Below are 25,496 nucleotides of genomic sequence, written 5' to 3' on the forward strand. Positions count from 1 at the left end.
ATCTACCTCTGCCATTCTTCAACAGATCAGATAGAGTCTGTGGGATTAGAGGGATGAAAGGAAACCACATTCCCTACCCACAGAGAGCTTACGGTCTGGAGAAAGAGCTTACAGTCCAGATGAGGCGATTCAGTGTGTTTCAGGAGCTGTTAAATGATCGCCACATGATTTGCATGTAGTCATCTGTCGCTTCTTTCCTAACAGGAGCCTCACACCAGAGCATACAGCCCCTGTCCTTCCACTTGCCTGTTGTGTGACCCTGGGCAAGTCACTTAACTTCTCTGTGCCTCCGTTTCCTCACCCCAAAATGGGGATAAAATACCCCTTCCCTCTCTCTCTTCAAATGTGAGCCCCATGTGTGACTGGGACTGTATTTGGTCTGATGATCTCATTCCACAGGTTAGCAAAGTGTTTTACGTATAGCAAGTGCTTAATAAATAACACTATCACTGTTATTTTCCATCAGGAGAGTGCTTGTTCTTCCTGTAAATTCTCCTAAAAGAAATTCAGGCAGTAGTGATGAATAGTATGTTTGCCAAAGAAACAGAGTGCTGACATAATGGAATTTAAACTTTTCCATCTCCTCCTCTTGGAGCAGATGTTATCCTATGTAGGGTACAATAAAGCATCATTGACTATCAAATGATTCATCAAATACATAAGCATCTAACCAACCTACGGACATTAAATCAACTTACCGACTTTCAATAAATCATCATACCGTGTCCCTAATTCTGCCAGATTAATTCCAACTCTGAACCCTAACTTCAGCCCTTTCCCATATCTTAACCCTAACCCCGATCCTAGCTTTAAACATGACTTTTGGACGACTGCACTTGTGGTCAAATGAATTCGGATTTTCGACATTGCGGTCGAAACATGCGTGCCTAGGAGAGGTGTTTGCCATCGGGTAGTTCCGTGGGGTGACTTTGACACGAAACCGTAGTCCTTGAACTGATCCGCCTGAATAATAGCAAGCGCCAATTATCTGATCTATCAAGGAATCTTCTAATTTAGATGAGGTGGTTAGGAACAGCGAAACATATAAAATGAAAATCTGGGTCAGATCAGTATTATATCTCCATGATGGCCTTAAAGTATCCTCGGCAGAGGAACGTGAAGGTTGCCTTTGGTTAGGATGGAATGGAAGGCTCACTTTGATGGCATTAAATCCAATAAATAAGCTAGTTTTTGTTGTTTCATAAATATGCAAGACCTAGAAAATTGCTCAGTGAAAACGCTTTGGAATCTATCATCATGATGTGGAATCTACTTTCTAACGCTTCACACTTTCTCCTCTGAGTCAGCACGGAACCATGAATGTCTCTAAACTCACCTTGAACTTATTATAATGCTCTGGCTGTTCAGAGAATCCATTTGCTTCCCTCCCACTGTGTGAAATATTTTCCTTTTTTTGTTTGTTTCAAACCTGCTGCCTTTCCTGGCTACTCTCTCGGACTATCCCAAGCTCTTATTATAGAGTTCTATATAGTGTAAGACCTCAGTGAACACAATTTATTAATTGATTGAAGAATTGGAGGCGGTGTGGCTCAATGGTAAAAACGCAGTACTAGGATTCAGAGTACTGAAGTGCAACTCTCAGCTCTGCTCCTCTCCTTACGTTTGACCTAGGGCAGTCACTTAAATTCACCAGATCTCTGTTTCTCCACCTGTAAAATGGGCTCAGGACAGACTGTGATCCTTGTGTGGGCCCGGGAATCAAGGCTCCCATCTCATAATTATGTATCCGCTCCAGGCCCTAGCACATACTAAGTGCTTAATAGATGCCATGATTAGTAAATAATAATTGTGGTATTTCTTAAGTGCTTACTACGTTCCAGGCACTGTCTTGAGCGGTGAGGTAGATACAAGCTAATCGGGTTGGACACAGTCCCCGTCCCACAGGAGGCTCACAGTCTTAATCTCCATTTTACAGAGGAGGTAACTGAGTCCCAGGGAAGTGAAGTGACTTGACCAAGGTCACCCAACACACAGGTGGAGGCAGAATTAGAACCCAGGTCCTTCTGACTCCCAGGTCCAAAAGAGTCCTCTTGTTCCGGCATGTGGGACCGGGTGAATAATTGTTTTCCCTCTCCACCCCACCGGAGCTTTTTAGCAATCAATCAATTACATTTACCGAGCCCCTACTGAGACGACGCATTGACCTGCCCACCTCCAAGCAGAATAGTCCAGAGGCTCAGCGGAAAGAGCCCGGGCTCGGGAGTCAGAGGTCATGGGTTCGAATCCCAGCTCCGCCGCTTGTCAGCTGTGTGACTTTGGGCAAGTCGCTTAACTTCCCTGTGCCTCACTTACCTCATCTGTAAAAGGGGGATTAAAAAACTGTGAGCCCCACGTGGGACAACCTGAGCACCTTGATTCCCCAGCGCTTAGAACAGTGCTTTGCACATAGTAAGCGCTTAACAAATACCACCATTATTATTATTATTATTATAACCGAAGCAGTGGCCAGGACCCCGTCATTTTGGACTATTTTTGATCTAACCAGTCACTGAGGCTCTCAACAGGCCCCAGGAACTCCACCCAATCTCCAGCCCAACTTCTCTGCTCCTCCCCATAAGACCATTTTACACTAATGGTTCCCCGAGATCTTGATCTCCCGAAGATTCCCCAGTCGGGATCCCTACCTCTTCCAAACCCGCGATCTGAATCTCCATGGTTGTCAGTCAGTCAGTCATATTTATTGAGCATTTACTGTGTGCGAAGCACTGAACTAAACACTTGGAAAAGTACAATATAACAATATAATGGACACATTCCCTGCCCACATCAAGCTTACAGTCTAGAGGAGGAGACAGACACTAATATAAATAAGTAATTTTACATAAGTGCCGTGGGGTCTGGAGGGAGGATGAATAAAGGGAATAAGTCAGGGTGACGCAGAAGGGAGTGGTAGTAAAGGAAAGGAGGGCTTAGTCAAGGAAGCCCTCTTGGAGGAGACGGGCCTTAGATAAAGCTTTGAAGGTGGGGAGAGTAACTGTCTGTCGGATATGAAGAGGGAGAACGTTCCGGGTCAGAGGCAGGACGTGGGCGAGAGGTCGGCGGCGAGATAGACGAGATCTAGGTAGCAACGTGAAGGATCGTCCTTGTCCTCAGCTCAACCCGGACTTTTTTTTGGTGATCTCACTCAGACATTCAGAAGGCTGTCATAATTTCTGCCTGAAGTGCAAGGTTGAGAGAGCAGACGGCAGGGGGAAGGTCTGAATATTGATGAAACCGAGATGGGAGGGAAAGGAAGGTGGATACTAACAGTCCTGACGAATCCTGAACTGATGCATGGGACTTTGCAGAAAAGCCGGGGGCCGAGGAGCATAACGCGATGATGTCCCACGCCGTTTTCTGAAAACGTGTCCACGGTCACCTGAACCTAAGTAGCGTGGCTTAGTGAGAAGCAGCGTGGCCTAGAGGAAAGAGCCCAGGCCTGAGAGTCAGAGGACCTGGGTTCTCCTCCTGACTCCAACGCTTACCTGCCGTGTGACCTTGGGCAAGTCGCTTCACTTCTCCGTGCCTCAGTTACCTCATCTGTAAAATGGGGATTAAGGCTGTGAGCTCCAAGTGGGATAGGGACTGTGTCCAACCTGATTATCTTGTTTCTCGGTGCTTAGAACGGTGCCTGGCACGTAGTAAGCCCTTAACGAATACCGAAATAAAATAAAAAATGAGGTCAATATGCTCAATGATATCAGGGATCTTTGGTCCCGCTGAGCTTTCTGGGAATCCTGTTCCTTGTCAGTACCGGGTTTCTGTCCTTCAAATGTCAATTTGACTCCCACATTATCAAAGAGATTAAACCCAGCTCTTTTGAACCCAGGGCTTCACAGCCATCTGGCTAGCTACAGGTAATTCTGTGCACCTTCTGACAAGGATTCTTCTGTAGGATCTGCCAAGAGTGAGCAAATAAAGGTGTCCCCAGGGGCTAAGAGGAGAGCTCTCTTTCAAGTACTTAATCAATCCGTGGCATTTGCTGAGAACCCACTGTGCACAAAACACTGCTCCAAGCAATTGGGAGAGCACAAAAAAGCAGAATCGGTGGACTCGTTCTCCACAATCAGTGGGATTTTTTGAGTACTCACTGTGCATCGAGTACTGTGCGATCAGTCCATCAACCAATTACATTTAATGCTCGTTTATGGTGCGCAGAGCACCGAAGTAAACACGAGGGAGAGTACAATAATGTCCTGCCTTCAAGAATCTTACTTTATAGCAGGAACACAGTAAATCTCTCATAAATAACATCCCTCTCGTCAAGCCAGAGATGGTGTCTGCTTGAGTCTGTACCCTCTGAGCTTTTTATTATTCACCCCACTCTCAGCCCCCTGGACTTATGAACATAACCATAATGTAATTTATTTACGCTACGCCAGTCTCCCCCTCTAGACTGCAAGCTCCTTGTGGACCGGAAATATGTCTATCGGCTCTGTTGTACTGTAATTATTACTTATAATTGTTGATATCTGTTAAGCAATTGCTATGTGCCAGGCACCGTACTCGGTGCTGGGGTATTTACAAGTAAATTGGGTTGAACACAGTCCCTGTCCCACGTAGGGACAGACGAGGACCATTTTATACTTTATAGATGAGGTCACTGAGGACCAAAGAAGTGAGCTGACTTGCCCAAGGTCACACAGCTGACAAGTGGCAGAGACGGGATTAGAACCCATGACCTTCTGACTCCCAAGCCTCTGCTCTCTCCCCCATAACATGGTACTCTTCATTTCTAATTTTCAATGTAACAAAAATAATGATAATAATAACTGTAGTATTTGTTAGGTACCGTTTTTACTATATGCCAAATGTTATACTAAGCAATGGGGCAGACACAAGACAATCTGGTCCCACAGGAGACTCACAGACTAAGTAGAAGGGAGACCAGGTATTGAATCCCCATTATGCAGGTGAGGCAACTGAGGCACAGAGAAGTGAACTCACTTGCCCAAGTTGGCAGAATTAGAATCCAGGTCTTCTGACTCCCAGACCCCTTGTTTTTCCCAATAGGCCACGCTGCTTCTCCTAAGTGCTCAGCACTGCGCTCTGCACGCAGTAAGCACTCAATAAATACCATTCATTACCTGATTGATTAGCTTAGCCCTGGGAGACTCTGGAAAGGAGGTCTCCCCAATAAGGACCTTGCAAGTGCCATTTCGTGAGGCGCTAAGCCAGTTTCCAAGTGGATAAACTCTGCTCTCCAGTGCCAATTGTTTTCCCCTCAAGTGAGAAGGAGATTATTGCGGAGGAAAGCCACATGGCAGTCCCGTTCGAGCTGCTGCCAATCTTTTTAGTGGTCCGGTTTTTTTCAGGCATCAGTGTGCTTCACTATGTAAAATCAAATCTGATTTAAAACGAAAGAGTGGCGCGCAAGACGAGAACCGTGAGCTGGTTGATCCAGAGGCGGGGGTTGAAAAAGTTCAAGGGGATGTTTTGTGAAGGAGCGCCAAGCTCTAGAAGCCCCCGTGGAAATCGCCAAATGTGGCGTGATAACTGTGGTATTTCAGTCGGTCGTGTTTATCGAGCGCTTCCTGTGTGCAGAGCACTGCACTAAGCGCCTGGGAGGGTGCAGTATAACAATTTAACAGACACGTTCCCCGCCCACATTGAGGTAAAATGACATGGGAGATTCCAACAGGAATCCTTTGAGAAGAAAATGTTCCTGCGCTGAAGAGCACAAGAGCGATGGGTTGGATCAGGGTGCAGGCTTGCGTTGTTCCGAGAGTTTAAGGAGGGGACTTGATCATTGGTATTTATTGAGCGCTTCCTGTGTGCAGAATACTGTACTAAGCGCTTGGGAGAGTAGAATTTATTTATCTGCACTAATGTCTGTCTCCCCCGCTAGACTGTAAGTTCGTCGCGGGCAGGGAATGTGTCTGTTTATTGTTATATTGTACTCTCCCAAATGCGTAGTACAGTGCTCTGCATAGAGTAAGCGCTCGATAAATACCACTGGATGAATGAATGAATAGAATACAAGAGAGTTGGTAGACGTGACCCCAACCCACAGAGAGTTTACAGTCTACGGGGGACATCACGAGAAACCAAATCTACAAATAGTAATAGAGAAACCCCCAAATCAAATCAGAGACTGTTCGTTAGCTGCTGTAATGCCTTTCCGGGGTAGGAGAGTGTGTTTGGATGATGTAAAAAACGGTATTTGCCAAGGCTGAAGAAAACTGCGGTACAAGATTTCTACCGATGTGTCCAAGTTTCCAGTTTAGAGTCACCTCTGCTACTTCTAAGGCGGCTCCCGGTTGGCCTGAAATTACGACATCACTGTTCTCCGGCGTTTTCCGATTAGAAAATGAGAAGACAGTTGCAGATTGTCAGTTCATTTCACTCACCCAGAATTATCATCTGGAAAGGCAGAGCGGAATCATTTCTGAGTTGGTGGGGGGGGGGTGGATACGTCCTCTGGATGAATTTTAAATTGTATTTTTCAAGCTGAGGTTCCACGTCGGACTTTCTAAAACGGGCGAAGCTGGGGTCCGACCTCACCCCGCCTCACACTGCTTTTACTTCTCTCCCCCTAGAAGGGTGCGTGTCGTTTCTCCAACTCCACAGAAACCCGGGGGCTCTGGCCCCGGGCCATCTCCTTCTTGAATGGCTGATCCGGGGTGTTTGTCATCTGCGTGGCACAGAGATTGGTAATGATTAATGAGGCGGGGAATCTGGCAGGCAGATGACGGATGAAGGATCGCAGTGGAATTGACAGGATTGTCGCGGGGCCTTTTGCGGCACGAACGACCTCAAAGTTCCAGGAAAACTCTTCTCAGTTCCCCCTTAAGGCGACAGAAAGACCAAGGAACTCCCTCAGCGGCAACGATCGTAAAGCGCGACTTTTCAATCCATCGATTAATCAGTGGTATTTACTGAGCGCATTCTGTAAGCGGAGCGTTCTACCAAGCGCGTGGGAGAGTAGTCGGTAGACTTACTGTTTGCGGGGCACTGTACTCGGCTCCAGGGAGGGTACGATGTGACAGGGTTGGAAGACGCGTTCCCTTCCCACAAGGAGTTTGCGGTCTAGGTTGGGAGACAGATGTTGAAATAAATTACGGAGAAGTTCAAAAGGGCGGAGGGAATGAGGCCAGAGGGTAGAAATGCAAGTGTAAGACACAGAAAGGAGAGGGAGTAGGAGAAACGGGGGCTTAGTTGAGAGAATTATACTCTCCTAAGCGCTTAATAACAATGTTGGTATTTGTTAATCGCTTACTATGTGCAGAGCACCGTTCTAAGCTCTGGGGTAGTCACAGGGGAATCGGGTTGTCCCACGAGGGGCTCACAGTCTTCATCCCCATTTTACAGATGAGGTCACTGAGGCACAGAGAAGTGAAGTGACTCTCCCACGGTCACACAGCTGACAAGTGGCAGAGCTGGGATTCGAACTCATGACCCCTGACTCCAAAGCCCATGCTCTTTCCACTGAGCCACGCTGCTTAGTACAGTGCTCGGCAGATAGGAAGCGCTCAGTAAATACTACTGAATGAGTGGATGAATGAAGGCCCCTTGGAGGAGATGGGATTTCAGTATGGCTCTCCGGTTTCCAAAGGCAGACACCCGCTTTCTCCATCCCCGAATGACACAGGCATTATTTTATTAGGACGAGCGCGGCTTCGAAGAGCAGCCCGGGTCACATGGAGCCGAGGTTGCCATGGTGATTATTCACTTTTATCGATTTCTTCGTCGGCCGAGTTGGCTCCAAGTGGCATTTTAGGGACCGGGGTCCAGAGCTAGGGCCGCCCCTGCTGACAAACCTTTCGCAGTGCAGGGAGGAGGAAGAAAGAGGTATGTTTTCTTCCGGGAACCGGCCTGTTTCGTGTCGACAGAGGACCGTGTTCTTCGCTGGCAGAGTCTGCTGTCTGGGTCGGAAAAGCGAACAGTGAGGGCACCCCTCGGTCGCTTTTGCCAAACAAGAGAAGCAGTGGGACCCAACGGGAAGAGCGAGGGCCTGAAATTCAGGAGACCCGGGTTCTAATCCCAGCTCTCCCACTCGTCTGTGATCTTGGGTGAGTCACTTAAACTCCTTACCGTTGGTTTTAAAGCACTCAATCGCCTTGTCCCCTCCTACCTCACCTCGTTTCTCTCCTACTACAACCCAGCCCGCATATTTCGCTCCTCTAATGCCAAGCTACTCACTGGAGCTCGATCTCGTCTCCCTCTGGCCGAACTGGCCCTGGCCTGGAACGCCCTCCCTCTTAATATCCAACAGACAATTAACCTCCCCCTCTTCAAAGCCTTATTTAAAAGCACATCTCCTCCAAGAGGTTGTGAGCATCTAAAATCTGTGAGCCTTTCGTGGGATGTGGACTGTAATCCAACCTGATTAGCTTGCATCTAGCGCAGCACTTATTAACAGTGTTTGACACGTAGTAAGTGCTTAACAAATGCTATTTAAAAAAAAAATACCATTTTTTTAAAAAACGGGATGCTGATGGGAGCAGTGCCCTGCGTTACGTTCTTAGGAAGCACAAAACAATGCCGCAAGGAATTTACACGGTAACGGGAGAGGACGGACCACAAAATATTTTAAAAAAAAGAGTGTATGGAACAAATGATTGAGGAGCAGCATGACCAAGTGGGAAGAACCCGGGATTAAGAGTCAGAAGACCCAGGTCTTAATCCTGACTCGGCCACTCGCCAGCTGCGTGTGATTTTGGACCAGTTCCTTAACTTCTCCGTGCCTCGGGTTTCCCGTCCGTACAGTGGGGACGATATCTTTCCATTTAGACCGCCATGTGGAACGGGAATTACAACTCACTTGATTGTACTGTATTTTTCTCTTGTCCTATGCCGTTGAGTCATCTCCGATCCATAGCGACGCCACGGACGCATCTCTCCGAGAACGCCCCACCTCCACCTGCAGTCGTTCCGGTGGCGTATCCGTAGAATTTTCTTCTTAAAAATACGGACGTGGTTTACCGTTGCTTTCTTCCGTGCAGTAAACTTGGGTCTCCAGCCTCGACCCTCCCCTGTGCCCCCGCTGCCCAGCACAGGTGAGTTTTGACTTGTAGCGGATTGCCTTCCCTTGCTAGCCACTGCCCAAGCTAGGAATGGAACGGATGCTCCTCTGACGATCCCTCCCGTAGCCGGGATCAGTCGAGAACTGGAAACTCTCCAGGTGCAATCCTGAGAGGGGGGCACCGTGTCTACCCCGTGCTTAACACCGAGCTCGGCCCGTTCCAAGCTATTAACCGATATCACGATTATTATTATTAATCAGGCCTGTCAACATACCTCCGTGACTACATTAAACCCCTCTCCCGCACCCTCTGGGAAAAATACAGCCTCAGGGGGCAAATAAATACGAAGAAGTATTTCCCCTTCAGGGCCGGCAGGGACAAAGTCATAACGAATTAAAACGTGTCTCCGTTACGTGCTGGAAAATTAGCAAGAGCTTGCATTAATGGCAACTCAGTTCTTCCTGCGTACCAACTCCTTTTAATCCTTCTCTCCTTCACAGCAATGAGAAAGGCCCAGGGCAACGGATTAATCCAAACGTTGGCAGCGACCAAGATAAACTGAAGGTTTTTAAGCCCGCATTGAGATAAATTGCGATCGAAAACCTCTTCTCTCTTCTTCTGTAATTTCTACAAAACCTAGAATTTTGAAAAAAATCGTACGCTCTCTTCAACGATGCTGTTTTCAAACCAAGCGGCCGCACTAGGGAGAGTGAGAATTAGATCCGGAAGCTTTTAAAGTGGCTTTTCGAGCCGTTTACCTCGCGGAGAGGACGAACCTAACTCGGTGAGGAGCCACGTCAGACTGGCCACTGGCCACCGGACGCTAGCCGCAGACACAAGGTGGGGCGGGGGCAGCCCAACGGGCCACACGCATTGAGTCAGGGGAATATTGAGTCGCGGCAGGCCGGTCAAGAGTCAAAAGATGGTATTTATCGAGCTCTTGCTGTCGTCCGAACGCTGCACCGAGGACCCCTCACACTCTGTGTTTTTTCCCCTGTCTGTGATTTATGTTAACGTCGTGGGCAGGGATCGTGTCCACTGACGCTACGGTACAGTTCTTAGCACACAGTGAGAGCGCAGTACGTCAAAATGATCGATCGACTGACTGATTGATAAGATAGAGGAACTGTGCCACGATTCAGCCCTCGACGAGCTTCCAGATTAGTCACACACCAGTTGCCCGAGAGAGAAGAAAGGGATAACAGTTTGTATCCTGGCAGAAGAAAGGGATAACGGCTGGTGTCCCACGGAAAGAAAAGGATAATAATTTGTGCCCCACGTGTAGAAGAGGGGGCTGATTGTATTTTTGTGCCTTTTTTATTTGTTAAGCGCTTACTCGGTGCCCAGCAGGAACCCAGCTCCTTCTGACTCTCATCCCCATTCTCTCTCCGCTGGCCCATGCTACTTCTCCAAATAGAATAATAATATCGGTATTTGTTAAGCGCTTACTATGTGCAGAGCACTGTTCTAAGCGCTGGGGTAATCAGGTCGTCCCACGTGAGACCCACAGTCTTAATCCCCATTTTACGGACGAGGTAACTGAGGCACGGAAAAGTGAAGTGACGTGCCCCCACTCACGCAGCTGACAGGCGGCAGAGCCGGGATTCGAACCCATGACCTCCGACTCCCACCTGAGCCACGCTGCTTCTCAAGCAGATCAGACGCAGCCCCTGTCTAAGGGGAGGGGAAATGGCTATCAAATCCCCATCTTACAGACGAGGAAACCGAGGCACAGAGAAGTCAAGTGACTTCCCCGGGCCACCCAGCGGACAAGGGGCAGAACGGAGATTAGAACCCAGGACCTCTGACTCCCAGGCCCAGGCTCTTTTCTCTAGGCTACGCAGCTTCAAGGTATTCCAGTTGCTTTCTCATTTCACTCGGGGAGTTTGTATTGGGATTAGAGGCAAAGAGGAGGCAGAAAGGATAGATACCATCCTATGGAAATGGGGTTTGGGCCGAAGCGCGGGGAAGCAGCGCGGCTCAGTGGAAAGAGCCCGGGCTTCGGAGTCAGAGGTCATGGGTTCGACTCCCGGCTCCGCCACCCGTCAGCTGTGTGACTGTGGGCGAGTCGCTTCACTTCCCTGGGCCTCGGTGACCTCGTCTGTAAAATGGGGATTGACCGTGAGCCTCACGTGGGACGACCCGATGACCCCGGATCTCCCCCAGCGCTTAGAACGGTGCTCCGCACGTAGTAAGCGCTTAACAAATACCGACATCATTATGATTATGAAGGGCTGGCTCCGGCCTCCAGTTCCAACCCGATTTGCTTGTATCCGCCTCAGCCCTCGGTACAGTGCCCGGCACCTAGTAAGCGCTTCACCAATACCACAGTAACTCTTATTATCATTACTACTACTACTGCTCCCTACCTGCGGCGTGACTCAGTGGAAAGAGCCCGGGCTTCGGAGTCAGAGGTCATGGGTTCGAATCCCGGCTCCGCCACTCGGCAGCCGTGTGACCGTGGGCGAGTCACTTCGCTTCTCTGGGCCTCAGTTCCCTCATCTGTCAAATGGGGATTAAGACCGGGAGCCCCACGTGGGACAACCTGATACCCCTGCGTCTACCCCAGCGCTTAGAACGGTGCTCTGCACGCGGTAAGCGCTTAACGGATACCGACATTATCATTATCATTATCGTCTCCTCTTTGCGTCTCTGGGTGTCGTCTGGGGAGGGCGGAACAAAATTCAAGCATCCTCAGGCGTGAGTCGTGGGGGGGGGGGGTCATTCTCTGATCCCCGATCAGGAGCGGTGACAGTGCTGAGCGCCTAGCACAGTGCTCTGCACACAGTGAGCGCTCGTTAAATACGACTGGATGGTGAATGAAGAACAGGCGAAAAGGACATGAGGATCGAAGGTGGATTTCTTTCCCAGAGGGGCCAATCCACAGAAGTAAAAAGCCTCACGCTGTCAAACATCTGCTCTCCAAGAACAGCTCCCGCCCAAAATAACTGAGGCCCTGACAATGAGGACCCTTTTTCTGAACGATTCAGAACTCACCCGCCGTCGCCGGAGAGATCGACGGCCCCCTTTCCGGCACATCCGCCGCTGTGATTCTTTTTCGTGCGTATTCAGTTAGTTCCGTGCCAGGGATTTCTGATCAATATGGCATCTTCCCGGTGAAATAATAGAATAAAACCTATTATTAGGTAATTCTGAATCCTGTTACGGATCTCCGCGGGTGACGGCTAATCTCTATTTTAATTAATACGCGACGCGTTAGTTAAACAGACTCATTCCAATTTCCCTACTGGGTTTTCTAGTCACGTGTAAAGTTGGCAGCGTGTTGAATAAACGGGAAACTCCGGATACCGTGAGAAGCAGCGTGGCCTAGCGGGAAGGACGCGGGGCTGGGAGTCCGAGGGCTTGGGTTCTAATCCCAGCTCCGGCACTCGTCCGCTGTGTGACCCCGGGTAGGTCACTTCACTTGTCTGCGCCTCAGTTCCCTCATCTGCCAAATCGCCCCGCTCTCCCTCCCGCTTAGACCGTGAGTTCCACGCGGGACGCGATTCCTTTGTATCTTCCCCGGCACTTAGTTCGGTACTTGGCCTGTAATAGGCGCTTAACAGATGCCGTTACTATAATTATTATTATTATTTCTATCATTTATTATTATTATTATTATCATAGCGTGACTTGCCATTATAGTGGTGGTACACAGTCTCGAACGTTTCAACCCAATATACAGGATTGAAACCAGAATCCTATTACTTAATGGCGTGTTTATGATCGTTTCTATGGTGTTCGTTGAGGGTTTACCGTGAGCCAGGCACAGTGCTGAGCACCGGGGTAGATACAAGCTAATCGGGTTGAATGTAGTCCCTGTCCCACGTGGGGCTCACGGTCTTCATCCCCATTTTCCAGATGAGGTAACCGAGGCACAGAGAAGTCAAGTAACTCGCCCAAGGTCACACGGCAGACAAGCGGCAGAGCCGGGATTAAAACCCAGGCCCTTCTGACTCCCGGGCCCGTGCTCTATCCACTAGGCCACGTTGCTTCTCTACCCTTTCCTTTCATCTCTCTACCCTGAACCCTTAGAGAAGCAGCGTGGCCCGGTGGAAAGGGCCCGGGCTTAGGAGTCAGAGGTCACGGGTTCTAATCCCGGCTCCGCCACCTGTCAGCTGTGTGACTTTGGGCGAGTCACTTGACTTCTCGGCGCCTCAGTGACCTCATCTGTAAAATGAGGATGAAGACCGTGAGCCTCAAGTGGGACATCCCAATTACCCTGTATCTCCCCCGGCGCTTAGGACAGTGCTCGGCGCATAGTAAGCGCTTAACGGATACCAACATTATCATCATTATCATCATTATTAACGATCAAATCAGTTCCTGGGATTTGCATAGCTTCTGTGTTCTCCAACACCCTGTCGCTCCGTTCGCCTTCCCAAGATCACTCATTGTGAGCAGGGACTGGCGTCTGCTAATCGTTGCATCGCACTCTCCCTGGCGCTTAGTACAGTGCTCGGCACACAGTAAGCGCTCAGTAAATACGATTGAAGGAACGAATCACTGCGAGTGGTGGCTATGATGCCCATTTTACAGAGAAGCAAACTGAGGATTCGAATGCAAGGGACTTTATCAAGGTCACGGAGCAGGGCAGGGGCAGGGCAAGGACACAAACCTAGTTCTCTTTTCACACCTTTCACCGGACCGGCTGGCATCTTCCACCTTTCGGACTTCCGAACACCACCGGCGAAGGAGGGCTCGCTCGTTCCTTCGAGGAGCTGGCATCCCTAACTCACTCCTGGCTTTCCCCGTGCAGCAATTAAGGAAAGTTTCTGGGCCTGGGAGACAGAGACCTTGGATCCTAATCAGGGCTCTGCCACTTGCCGGCAGCGTGACCTTGGACAAGTCACTTCGCACACCTACGTGCCTCGGTTTCCTCGGTCGTAAAAGGGGATTCGTTACCTGTTCTCCCTCCTGCACGGAGAGCGAGCCCCTTATAGGACAGGGTCCGTACCCAACCTATCTCGTGTCTACTCCACAGTTAGTACAGTGCGTGGCTCAGTGGAAAGGACCTGGGCTTCGGAGGCGGAGGTCATGAGTTCGACTCCCGGCTCTGCCACTTACCTGTCAGCCGTGTGACTGGGGGCGAGTCACCTCCCTTCTCTGGGCCTCAGTTCCCTCGTCTGTAAAATGGGGATTAAAAGTGTGTGAGCCCCACGTGGGACGACCCGATCACCCCGTACCTCCCCCAGCGCTTAGAACAGTGCTCGGCACCCAGGAAGCGCTTAACAAATACCGACGTCACTACAGCGGTCGGCCCATAATAGCGGCTTAACCAATATAATGATAATAAAAACAATGACAAGAATAATGGTACTTGTTAAGAGCTTACTATGGGCCGAGCACTGTTCTAAGCACTGAGGTGGACAAAGGTCCATCGGGTCGGACCCAGTCCCCGTCCCCCATGGGGTTCGCACTCTTATCCCCATTTTACAGCTGAGGCAACTGAGGCACAAAGAAGTTTTGTGACTCGCCCGGGGTCACGCGGCAGACACGTAGCGGAGTCGGGATTAGAAATGTTATTCAAATTATCCCTATTATCATCGTCATCCATCGGTTTATATCTATCTTGAGAGCTGCCCTGGCTTTCTGAGAAGGAAACTGTTAACCTGTGGGACAAAGCGTGGTTTGACCCTAACGGGACCCAAAATCTAATCATGCCCTTACCTAGCCACATTCTCCTGGATGCTCAAATAACGTGTCCACCCGTCCCTTCCGATTCACCACGCGCCTCCTCTGACGTGATTTCATCAGCCAGCCGGAGCGGGAGTTAATAGGCGCCACAGTTTCATCTAAGGACTAACGGCCCCAGCCTTACGTGTCCGCTGGAAAATTTCAGAAGCTTAATGAGATTTTAAATCTCATCTGCGAGATCGTCTAGGAAGGTGTCAGATTGCAGTCTTCCCATCCACCGGTTTTACTTTCGCGCAGCTGAGAATGAACAACAAACGGCGTACACGCATCGCTCGAGTCGTTCCTCGTGAAATCCGCATTCTTTTTACCTCCAAAGAACGCTCTAGACGCTACCGAAGAGAGCGTTCTTAAGCGGGCCTCCGCTGAGGAGAGCGACGTCTTCGTAATATCGATCGACCGAGATTAGACAACGCCACCGGTCTCCAGGAGGTTTTGAAAAACGACACGGCGAGCGGCTGGAAATAACCCCGTTGGGGACGGAATCCTCGTCCGAGCGCCATGGGGCGTGGCAAGTGGTCGGCTGATACCCGTGCTCCTTAACGGCAGTCACCCTGCTGGGCCCGATCCCGTAGAGAGAAGGAAGCGGGTTAAACTGGATGCCCTCGGCTCCGGTGGGTTGACCGAAGCGGAATAACCAGTCCGAAAAAAAAGATGTCCGTTGAAAGAAGACAGATTTTGTTCTGGCCGCCCCTCCTTTCCCTTTACGTTCTTCCCACCCGGTTTGCTTTGGAATAGACAATATTTCTTTAAAGGCCTGGCTATTGCGCGGCCTAAGGAAAGGAAGGCTGGGTGGGGGGAGGGCGAGAAGGCATATATAGTAATGTTGGTATCTGTTAAGCGCTTACTGTGTGCACAGCACTGTTCTAAGCGCTGGCGTAGATACGGGGTCATCGGGCCGTCCCCCGTGAGGCTCACAGTTAATCCCCATTTTCCAGCCGAGGGAACTGAGGCACGGAGAAGTGAAGTGACTTGCCCACGGTCCCACAGCTGACAAGGGGCGGAGCCGGGATTCGAACCCATGACTCTGACTCCCAAGCCCGGGCTCTTTCCACTGAGCCACGCTGCTTCTCTCTCTCTATCCCACCACGCCTTCCGAATAATGGGGGAATACACTTGAAGATTTTTCCGGAACATCCCGGTGACACACGATCACTACGTACGGAAAGCATAGCCTTCTCTCCGGGCAGGTCGAGAATTGAGAGTCGGCACCGACCTCGTCTGCAAACCGACAGACGTATTCGCGGCATGGGGATCTTCTCATTATCGAGACCTGTTTTCATTCGGAAATATCCCGAAGGCATAGTGAACCCTTGGCTCTTGAATAAACAGGGTAGGGTAGGAGCAGTTCAGACGGAGATAACGAAGGATCGTGACGCGCTAATGAGGAGAGGCAGCAGGACTCTGTGGAAAGAGTACAGGCCCGGGAATGAGGACCTGGGTTCTGATCTCAAGCTCCACCGCTTTTCTGCCGTGCGACCTCGGGCCGATGACTTAACTTTCCTGTTCCCTCGTCTGTAGAATGGGGATTAAGACGGTGAGCCCCGCGTGGGGCACGGACCGTGTCCAACCTGATCAGTTTTAAATCGCTTCGTACAGCGCTCTGCACCCGGTGAGCGCTCCCTAGGTGCTATTTAATAATCTATCGCCAGCTGTCAGTACAGCGCCCGGCGCGTAGTAAGCGCTTCACAAATACTATAAAAAACACGATCTGGGAATCCCATATCTTCAGCGTTTGCTCGGCACACGTGGTTTTTCCAACACACACACACAGACTGTGTCCCCGAGTTCAGATAGCCGCTGGGGGGGACGAGACAGGTGCGAAATAACCGGCTTCCCCAGAGAGTAGCTAACAGAAAGATTCCCGACACAATTATCCGCCTTCCAAGTGGTTGCTCAAAGACCGTCCTCTAAGTTAGCTTTCCCGTTAGTGTGGAAGCGCACGGTGGGCGGTGACTGTGCCGCCGGCTGTTTTTTTCTTCCCAAATGATCAGCTCAGTTCACGGTACCCCGTGAATGCTCCGAATTCTCAGACTCCGTGATTTTCATCCGATCTGTGCAAACCAGGAGCTGAAGCAGCATGGCCTAGGGGATAAAGCCCTGGCCTGGGAGTCAGAAGGACCTGGGTTCTAATCCTCACTCTGCCACTTGTCCGCTGGGCGACCGCGGGCAGGTCACCTCACTTCTCCGGGCCTCGGTTACCTCAGCTGGAAAAATGGGGTTTACGAATGGGAGTCCCATGAGGGACGTGGACTGATTACCTTGTACCTACCCCAGCGCCTAGAACAGTGTCGGGCACACAGCGGGTGCTTAACAAATACCGTTTAAAAAAAAGCTTCCTGACAGACTGAAAACAAGACAGTGATACGGGCGCAACTTAAGGTGGATCCGATTTTTTTTTTCCAAAAGGGTGTTGGTTTTTCCTCATGCAGACAGAGCTGAAGTCACAGACTAAAAATAATTAAACATGCAAAACTCCACCCCTTTTCCCCCGCCATCCCTTTTGCCCGAAGCAGCTTGTGGCAAGCGGCGTGTCCCGGTGATAAAAATAAGCAAATAGGTTTCCACGGGAAAAAAGGGCCTCGTGCAATCCATAATTTATGCAGTTTGTGAAGAGATGGAATATTCAGTGCCTATGCTTGGGGCTAGTGACACTAGTTAGCATTAGGAGAACAACTATAGAGTGTCTCTATTTTTAAAAACTGAAACCCGTGAGCATCGTACAGTCTTCGACAACTCAAGTTTTTTCTGTTTGAAGCAAGCGATAACAAAGAACGGCGCAGGCAGTCGGATTTCTTCTTTTAAGGCTAGACCGGTCCACGACATCTCCTCAGAGCCGGGTGATCTCACTAGACGATTAGCCGGGTCTTCATCCTGTTTTGGCTGGCGTTTGAAGGGTGAAAAGATGGCTAATGCCATCTTAAGGTGAACATCTCAATATTGTTAATATTAAGAGTGCCATCTTGATATTGTTTGAACGGCTCAAAGAACGACAGCGCTATAATAATAAGAGTGTTGGTATTTGCTGAGCGCTGACTATGTGCTGAGCACTGTTCTAAGCGCTGGGGGAGATAGAGGGTGATCGGGTTGGCCCCCGTGAGGCTCACAGTCTTAATCCCCGTTTTCCAGATGAGGTCACTGAGGCCCCGAGAAGTTAAGCGACTTGCTCACGGTCCAACGGCTGGCAAGCGGCAGAGCCGGGATTAGAACCCATGACCTCGGACTCCCAAGCCCCGGCTCTTTCCACCGAGCCACGCTGCCTCTGCTATGACGTCTGCCCCCCCCCCCCCCCCGCCACGGAGGCTGGGTATTCTCCCAAGCGCTGAGTACAGTGCTCTGCACACAGTGAGCACTCAGTAAATACCAGTGAATGAATGAAAGAGTGAAAGTGAAGCAGAGCGGCCTAGTGGCTACAGCCCGGGCCCGGGAGTCAGAAGGACCTGGGTTCTAATCCCGGCTCCCCGACTTGTCTGCTGTGTGACCTTGGGCAAGTCACTTCCCTTACCTGTACCTCAGTTACCTCGTCTGTAAAATGGGGATTAAGACTGTGAACCCTATGTAGGACGGGGACTGAGCTCGTGGACAGGTGCTACTCGGACATACGTGACATCAGGCACGGGACAGTGGTGGGAGCTGAGATTTAAGAGCTGGAAATCAAAATCCCGGACGCGGAGAGGCATCCAGTAAATTATCCGTCCCGCTCAGGGGGCTGAACCGGTGAAACCGGAATGTCCGATATAAAACCGGACTTAGGATCACCTTAAGTTAACAGCTAAGGTACATAAGAAATCATCAGTTTGAGTAACCTCTGGGCCGGACCCCCCGAATCTCAGCCTACGAAACATAAACTCTCTGTATTTTCCTTCCTGTTATTTAAAGGCAATCAATCCCTGAGTTTGTTCATCAATCTAATTCTATCACAGCACGAGAGATGTTTAAATTCCCGAAGACCATTTATTTGGTCTCGATGATGGACATGCTGAGAGTGACACGCTCATCCCCAGATTCCGTCGGGTGGAGAAGACTCTGTGAATCGGGGATAAAAAAGAGGAATGTATCAAATCACCCGGTTTCAAAATGGGTGAGCGAATATGTTTTCCACCCTCCCTTGATTCCAACGTGAAGCCTGTTTAATATTAACGTGTGGATTTTTACGGAGATAAATGCCTTTGCCTGCATGCCTGACAAGGGTGGTTTTTTTCTTTTAAAAAAACCCCATGAACTCAGAAAGTTCCAGGTATCTGTGTTCCCTCTTTAGTCTTCGGGCGGCGAGAGGGTCAGCGTTCTCGCTCATTTCCATTTCGATTATTTTCTTCTCTGAGATAAGTGCGAGGTCTCCGGAATTAAACCAGGAGGCTCAGGTTCTTTGACTGGGGGGCCGGGGCTTTGGAAGAGGGTCCTTCAGCTGCCTAGATTTGGGTTTCGGCTACGGGGTCCTTGACATCACTGAATCGGTGATTCGATTCACTCGGTAATGGAATCAATCGTTCAGTCCTATTTATCGAGCGCTCAGTGTGAGTAGAGGGTACGAGATAACAATAAACAGACACATCCCCTGCCCACGACCGCCTTCAGGAACAGGTTCTGCGTTGGATCGCCAAGCTTCTCTGGGGGGATGAGGTTTGTTGGTTCTAGAACCCTCCAAGGGACTAATCTTGATCAGAAATGGTGAGGATGGAGTTCTTACCTCAGATTCAGGAGCCAAAGATTCCAGGAGGGCCCCATTTTTTGGAAGAACAGAAGCCTTGAACTTTCCTCTTCCCAAACCGGGGCCGGGGTGAAGGGGAGTTTGAAACCAAATCTCATCTCTCCACGTGGAGGCTCGCGAACGTTCTGATCGTGTTAGGAAAATTATTTATTTGGTATCCGGAATACCTCATGGTCCAGGCCTGCGCTGTCTCCAAAAGCTGGATTAAGAGGGTTTTATCAATCCAGGAAAGGAAGGAAGTTCTAGAGATAGAATCGATCCCCCCCCCCCTCCCCGGACAGTATCTCTTTCCTTCTGCCTACATCTGCCCGGGGCCCACGGATTAGCCGGGGTCCTTCGGGATTGTTCAAGTCTCTAGGCGCTGAAGCTACTGGAGGATGGGAATGGATTTTCCATTCCCTCGGTGGGGAAGACAACCGCAGGGCCGCAAGCTGTAAGTAGCAGGAGCAGCAATCACGCTGGTAGTAGCTGTCATACTTGTTAAGCGCTTGTTGAGCCGCGCGGCTCAGTGGAAAGAGCACGGGCTTGGGAGGCAGAGGTCACGGGTTCGAATCCCGGCTCTGCCACTCGGCAGCTGCGCGACCGTGGGCGAGTCGCTTCGCTTCTCTGGGTCTCAGTCACCTCATCGGGAAAATGGGGATTAACCGTGAGCCTCACGCGGGACCACCCGATTACCCCGTATCTACTCCAGCGCTTAGAGCGGCGCTCGGCACATAGTAAGCGCTTAACAAATACCAACGTTATTATTACTATGTTCCGGGCACCACACTAAGGGCCTTTTGACTCCCAGGCCCGTCTTCTATCCACTAGGCCATGCTGCTTCACTAGAGAAGCAGCGTGGCTCAGTGGAAAGAGCCCGGGCTCGGGAGTCGGAGATCATGGGTTCGAATCCCGGCTCCGCCACTTGCCAGCTGTGTGACTGTGGGCGAGTCACTTCACTTCTCTGTGCCTCAGTCACCTCATCGGGAAAATGGGGATTAACCGTGAGCCCCACGTGGGACAACCCGATTCCCCCGCGTCTACCCCAGCGCTTAGAACGGTGCTCGGCGCATAGTAAGCGCTTAACAAATACCAACATTATCAGTTGTAGCGGTGGTGGTGTTTATTGAGTGAATACCAAGTGCAATACATCGCACGGAGCATTTAGGAGATACAAGAGGAGCACAAACCCATAACCTAGTGGGGACACCGCCCGAGATTCGTTACCAAGAACTTTCAACTAATGTTACCTGCACGCAGTTTATAATAATCATAATCATTAATGATTACGGGGTATTTTGGAAGCGCTGACTCTGTGCACTGAGCGCTAGAGTAATCAGGATGCCCCACGTGGGGCTCACACTTTAGATGCCCGTTTCGCAGATGAGGTAACGGAGGCACAGAGAAGTTCGGCGACTTGCCCGGGGTCACACAGCAGACGAGTGGCAGAGGCGGAACTAGAACCCACGGTCTCTGACTCCCGAGCCCGCGCCCTTTCCACGAAGCCATGCTGCTTCTCTGCGGGTTGCGGATAAAATGCTGTTAGGGAACGAAAGGAAAAATAAAACACTCTTCTGGCAACGTGCGTCCACCCGTAAGCTCCTTGAGGGCGGGGAACGTGTCTACCAACTCTATTGTATCGTGCTCTCCCGAGGGCTTAGGACAGTGCTCTGCGCACAGTAAGCGCTCAGTAAATACCACTGACTGACCGAATACAATACAGTGCTAGAAGAAACAGTTATGACCCTACAGACAGGGTCTGATCACGGTGCGTACTACGATTCGTCCATTCATTGAATCGCGTGTACCGAGAGCTTACTGTGTGCAAAACACTGTACTAAGCGCTTGGGAGAGTACAGTATAACAACAGACACATTCCCGCCCACAGCGAGCTCACAGTCCAGAGGAGACAGACATTAATATAAATAAATAAATACGACGCAGGGTTCGTCGGGAATTTGACCCCCAGAGAGAGAACCGTCCCCGGCAATCAAATCCTGCCTTGTTTCCTCGTAAGAGTAGCAAAGGAAGCTGGACTTTCAATGATGAATTTTCTTCAGCTCGGCCTTGACTTTCTGGAGCATTTCAATGCTGCGTTATTTACGTGTATTTAACAGAGACCGTTCTGGTCAGATCTATAGTTCGAAGCCCTAAGGACCCCATTAGAACTTTTGAAGGTTTTGGAGCCAATAATGATTACTTTACCGTTCTCACTTAAGCCTGGAGGGGAAGGCGGATGGAGGGGATCGGGGGCGAGGGGAAGGTGATCGGGAGAACGGAGGCGCTCCGTATTTATTAAGCCCTAGAGGTGAGGCAGGAGCTGAGGGAGATCTGTGATCATCAGATCAGACACCTCTGGTCCCGCTCGAGACGCCGGGTCTTAGAGGTGGGGCAAGCTGGTCCCTTCTCCCCATTTTACGGGTGAGGAAACGGAGGCCCAGATAGGTAGGCGACTTGGCCAAGGTCACCCAGCAGGCCAGGGGCAGAACTGAGGTTAGAACCTAGATCTTCTGACTCCCAGGCTTTTTCCACTAGGCCCTGGAGAAGGAAAGGGGGCACGGCTCTGCCGGGATCCCGGCTCTGCCCGTCGTCAGCTGCGTGACCGTGGGCAAGTCACTTCACTTCTCTGTGCCTCAGTGACCTCATCTGGAAAATGGGGATTAACTGTGAGCCTCACTTGGGACAGCCCTGATCCACCTCAGCGCTTAGAACAGTGCTCTGCACATAGTAAGCGCTTAACCAATACCAACATTATTATTATTATCATAGCCTAGTGGAAAGAGCACAGGCTGGGGAATCAGGGAGCCCGGGTTCCGATCCCGGCCCCGCCAATCGCCTGTTGGGTAAGCTTCGATGAGTCCACCGTGGGCAAGGAGCGTGTCTGTTTATGGCTACACGTACTCTCCCAAACGCTTAGTACAGTGCTCTGCACACAGTAAGCGCTCAATGAACACAATAGTGACTGAACGGACGAAAGTCACTTCACTTGTCCGTGTCTCCGTTTTCTCATCTCTAAAACGTGCCTCTAGACTGGGGGCTGCTTGTGGGCAGGGAATGCGTCTACCAACTCTGTCGCGTTGTACTCCCCCAAGCGCTTCGAACAGTGCTCTGCGCAGAGTGAACACTCAAGACATACAATCGACCGATAGAATGGAGACGGAGTACAGCGCTCTGCCCACAGTAAGTGCCCAGAAGATACCATCGATCGACCGACTGAAGCGGGGTGGTCTAGCGGAAAGATCGCGGCCCTGCAAGTCGAAGGATCGGGGGTCCTAATCCCGGCTCTGCCACTTTTCTGCTGCGTGACCCTAGGCGAGTCACTTAACTCCTCCGTGCTTCAGTTTGCTCATCTGTAAAATAGGGGTGCAATCCTCCTCCCCCCTACTTAAACTGCGAGCCCCACGTGGGAGAGGGACTGTGGCCGTCCAGATCATCCTGTATCGATCACGGCGCTCAGGAGACCGCTTGGCACATAGTTAGTGCTTACTAGATACCGTATTAGAACTGTCATACGTTTGTGATCCTTATTCCGACCCCCGACCACCATTCCTTTTCCACCGGGCCACGCTGCCCCCCTTGATAACGTTGGTATTCGTTGAGCGCTCACTACGCGCGGAGCACTGTTCTAAGCGCTGGGGTCGTTACAGGGTAATCAGGTCGTCCCACGTGAGGCTCACGCTCTTCATCCCCCTTTTACAGATGAGGGCACCGAGGCCCAGAGGAGCGAAGTGACCCGCCCGCCGTCACCCAGCTGACGGGTGGCAGAGCCGGCATTCGAAACCATGACCCCTGACTCCCAAGCCCGGGCTCTTTCCGCTGAGCCGCGCCGCTTCTCTAAGGGTCAAAAGGTTCAAAAACAGGCGGGAGCGGAGAAGAAACCCGGAGACCAGAACTTCCAACGTCAGCCCCGTTTCCTCCTCCCCTGACGACGTCTGCGGACAGAGAACGGGACTCGGCTCTCCTTGCTTCGTACCTAGGTCGGGAAGTCAAACTCCCGGTATCATTTCCCTCTCCTACGGGAAAGGGCGGGCGATTTCCTGCCGTTTCCTAGACGCCCCAAACTGAAGCGGGTTGGGGGGAGTTTCAGGAAGCTGCTGTGATTATTTTCTATTCTCAGCCCGATTGTTCGCCTCTCTTCTCTTCCCGAAGGGCGAGCGACCTGGTCTCAGAGACTGAACGGGAGGCCGCTTGAGTCAGCGGAGGAGAAGGGTTCTGTCGTCCTGACGGCAACCGGCCGCAGAGTAGAGCAGAATGGAGCCCGGGCCTGGGAGCTGGGTTCTAATCCCGGTCCTGCCATTTGTCTGCTGTGTGGCCTCGGACAGGTCACTTCGCTCCTCTGACCTCGGTTACCTCATCTGTAAAATGGGGATTAAGATTACGAGCCCCACGTGGGACGGGGACCGTGTCCAACCCGATTAGGTTCTATCTACCCCAGTGCCTAGTTTCTGGAAAATAATAGGTGCTTAATAAATACCATCTAAAAAAACAAAGCGAAACAAAAAACCGGGCCCATCTGAAGGAGGGGATCGAGGTGAAAGCCCTGGACCTTCAGTCCTCTTCTCTGCGAGAATGAAACCGCGACCGGCGTCATGAATACTGTTACAAATAATAATGATATCAGGATATTTGGTAAGCTCCTACTAATTTCCCCTCGGGTACTATTTCCCAGTGCTTAGTACAGTGCTTGGCACGCAGTGAACCCTTAATAAACACTATTACTGCTACTGTACATTCCCCAGCACTTAGTACCAGATTTATTCTGGTATTTATTATTATTTATTGATTATTTAGGAGAAGCAGCGGGGCTCAGTGGACAGAGCCCGGGCTTGGGAGTCAGAGGTCATGGGTTCGAATCCCGGCTCTGCCACTCGTCAGCTGTGTGACTGTGGGCGAGTCACTTCACTTCTCTGTGCCCCAGTGACCTCATCTGTAAAATGGGGATTAAGACTGTGAGCCCCACGTGGGACGACCTGATTTCCCTGTGTCTACCCCAGCGCTTAGAACAGCGCTCTGCACATAGTAAGCGCTGAACAAATACCAACATTATTATTATTATTATTAAATGAAGTTCTCCTTCTAGAGCCCCGAGAGAGGTTCATCAGGGGATCCCAGAGCTGACGCTTTCCACAGACCCCTCTCATTGCCTCTAAGGGGGTTGAGAGGCAGTGTGGCCTACTGGAGTCAGGAAACCCCGCTTCCAGTCTCAGCTCTGCTACTGGCCTGCTGGGTGACTTCAGACAAGACGCTGAACGTCTCTGGGCCTCTGTTAACTCGCCTGTAAAACGGGGGCAGGACACCTGCTTTCTCCACCCCTTAGACTGCGAGATCCGTATGGGGTGGAAACGGCGTTCGGCGTGCGTCGCGTCTCCCCGTCCCTTCCATCAGACGGCTCGTCGTCTAACGTGCCTCGGGACAGCGGAAATGAATCGGGGAGGACGTTCTGGAGGAGGTGGAGTTTTCAGAAGAGCTGGGGAATAACCCACTGAAGAGACTGCACATAGTAGGCGCTCAATAAATACTATTGAAAGAATGAATGAATGAATTTATCCATGAGTGCCAAAGGGATTGAAGGGGGCTTTTTCTTATCACATGAGTCAGTTCCGTCCCCTCCGCCAGACTCAGGAAGGAGAATGCGATAGGCTGGCTTCTGGAAGCATGGGATTCCCCAGATGATGCCCTCTGATTGTTATCACAGCCTAAACCAAATTGCTGCTCTTTGCAATTTACAGAAATCTCGGCGATTTCCCTCAAAGGTTTCGGCTGCGCACGTTTTCCCCGGATGGCCGCGGGGCCGAGAAAATGTACCCAACAGACTCATCGCAGGCTCAAGAGTTAATGAATGATAATCCATGGGCAGAATACAACTGGAGCTGATGTTTAACCCAGAGGTTTTTAAGGATTTTTTTTTTTCCCCCCCCTCCTTTCCCCGTTCGGTCTCTCCTGTTTGAGGGCAATCTCCAGATCTCAGATAGTGGGAAAATACGTGCTCGGTTTTAGGTCACTGTGTTTTGTGAGGCTATTATTATTCATGAGGCGAGCGCCGTGTCGGAATATTAAATAACAGTGACCCGTGCGAGGGAAGGGATTCGACTTTAACCTCTTGGAAACCGTATTTACATCTTTTAGCGTCATGAATAATGCATGAGGTG

The 25,496-nt window shown here is 50.6% G+C and overlaps 1 long non-coding RNA gene across 1 annotated transcript; it reads left to right on the forward strand.

Moving 5' to 3' along the window:
- The first annotated feature begins 8,389 nt into the window (after positions 1-8,389).
- On the forward strand, positions 8,390-9,568 carry LOC114817694. The gene is made up of 2 exons (XR_003765547.2): positions 8,390-8,999; positions 9,467-9,568. It is a non-coding gene; the product is annotated as an uncharacterized LOC114817694 (long non-coding RNA).
- Positions 9,569-25,496: the final 15,928 nt, after the last annotated feature.

The sequence above is a fragment of the Ornithorhynchus anatinus genome, chromosome 17 (assembly GCF_004115215.2).
Source record: "Ornithorhynchus anatinus isolate Pmale09 chromosome 17, mOrnAna1.pri.v4, whole genome shotgun sequence".
NCBI lineage: Eukaryota > Metazoa > Chordata > Mammalia > Monotremata > Ornithorhynchidae > Ornithorhynchus > Ornithorhynchus anatinus.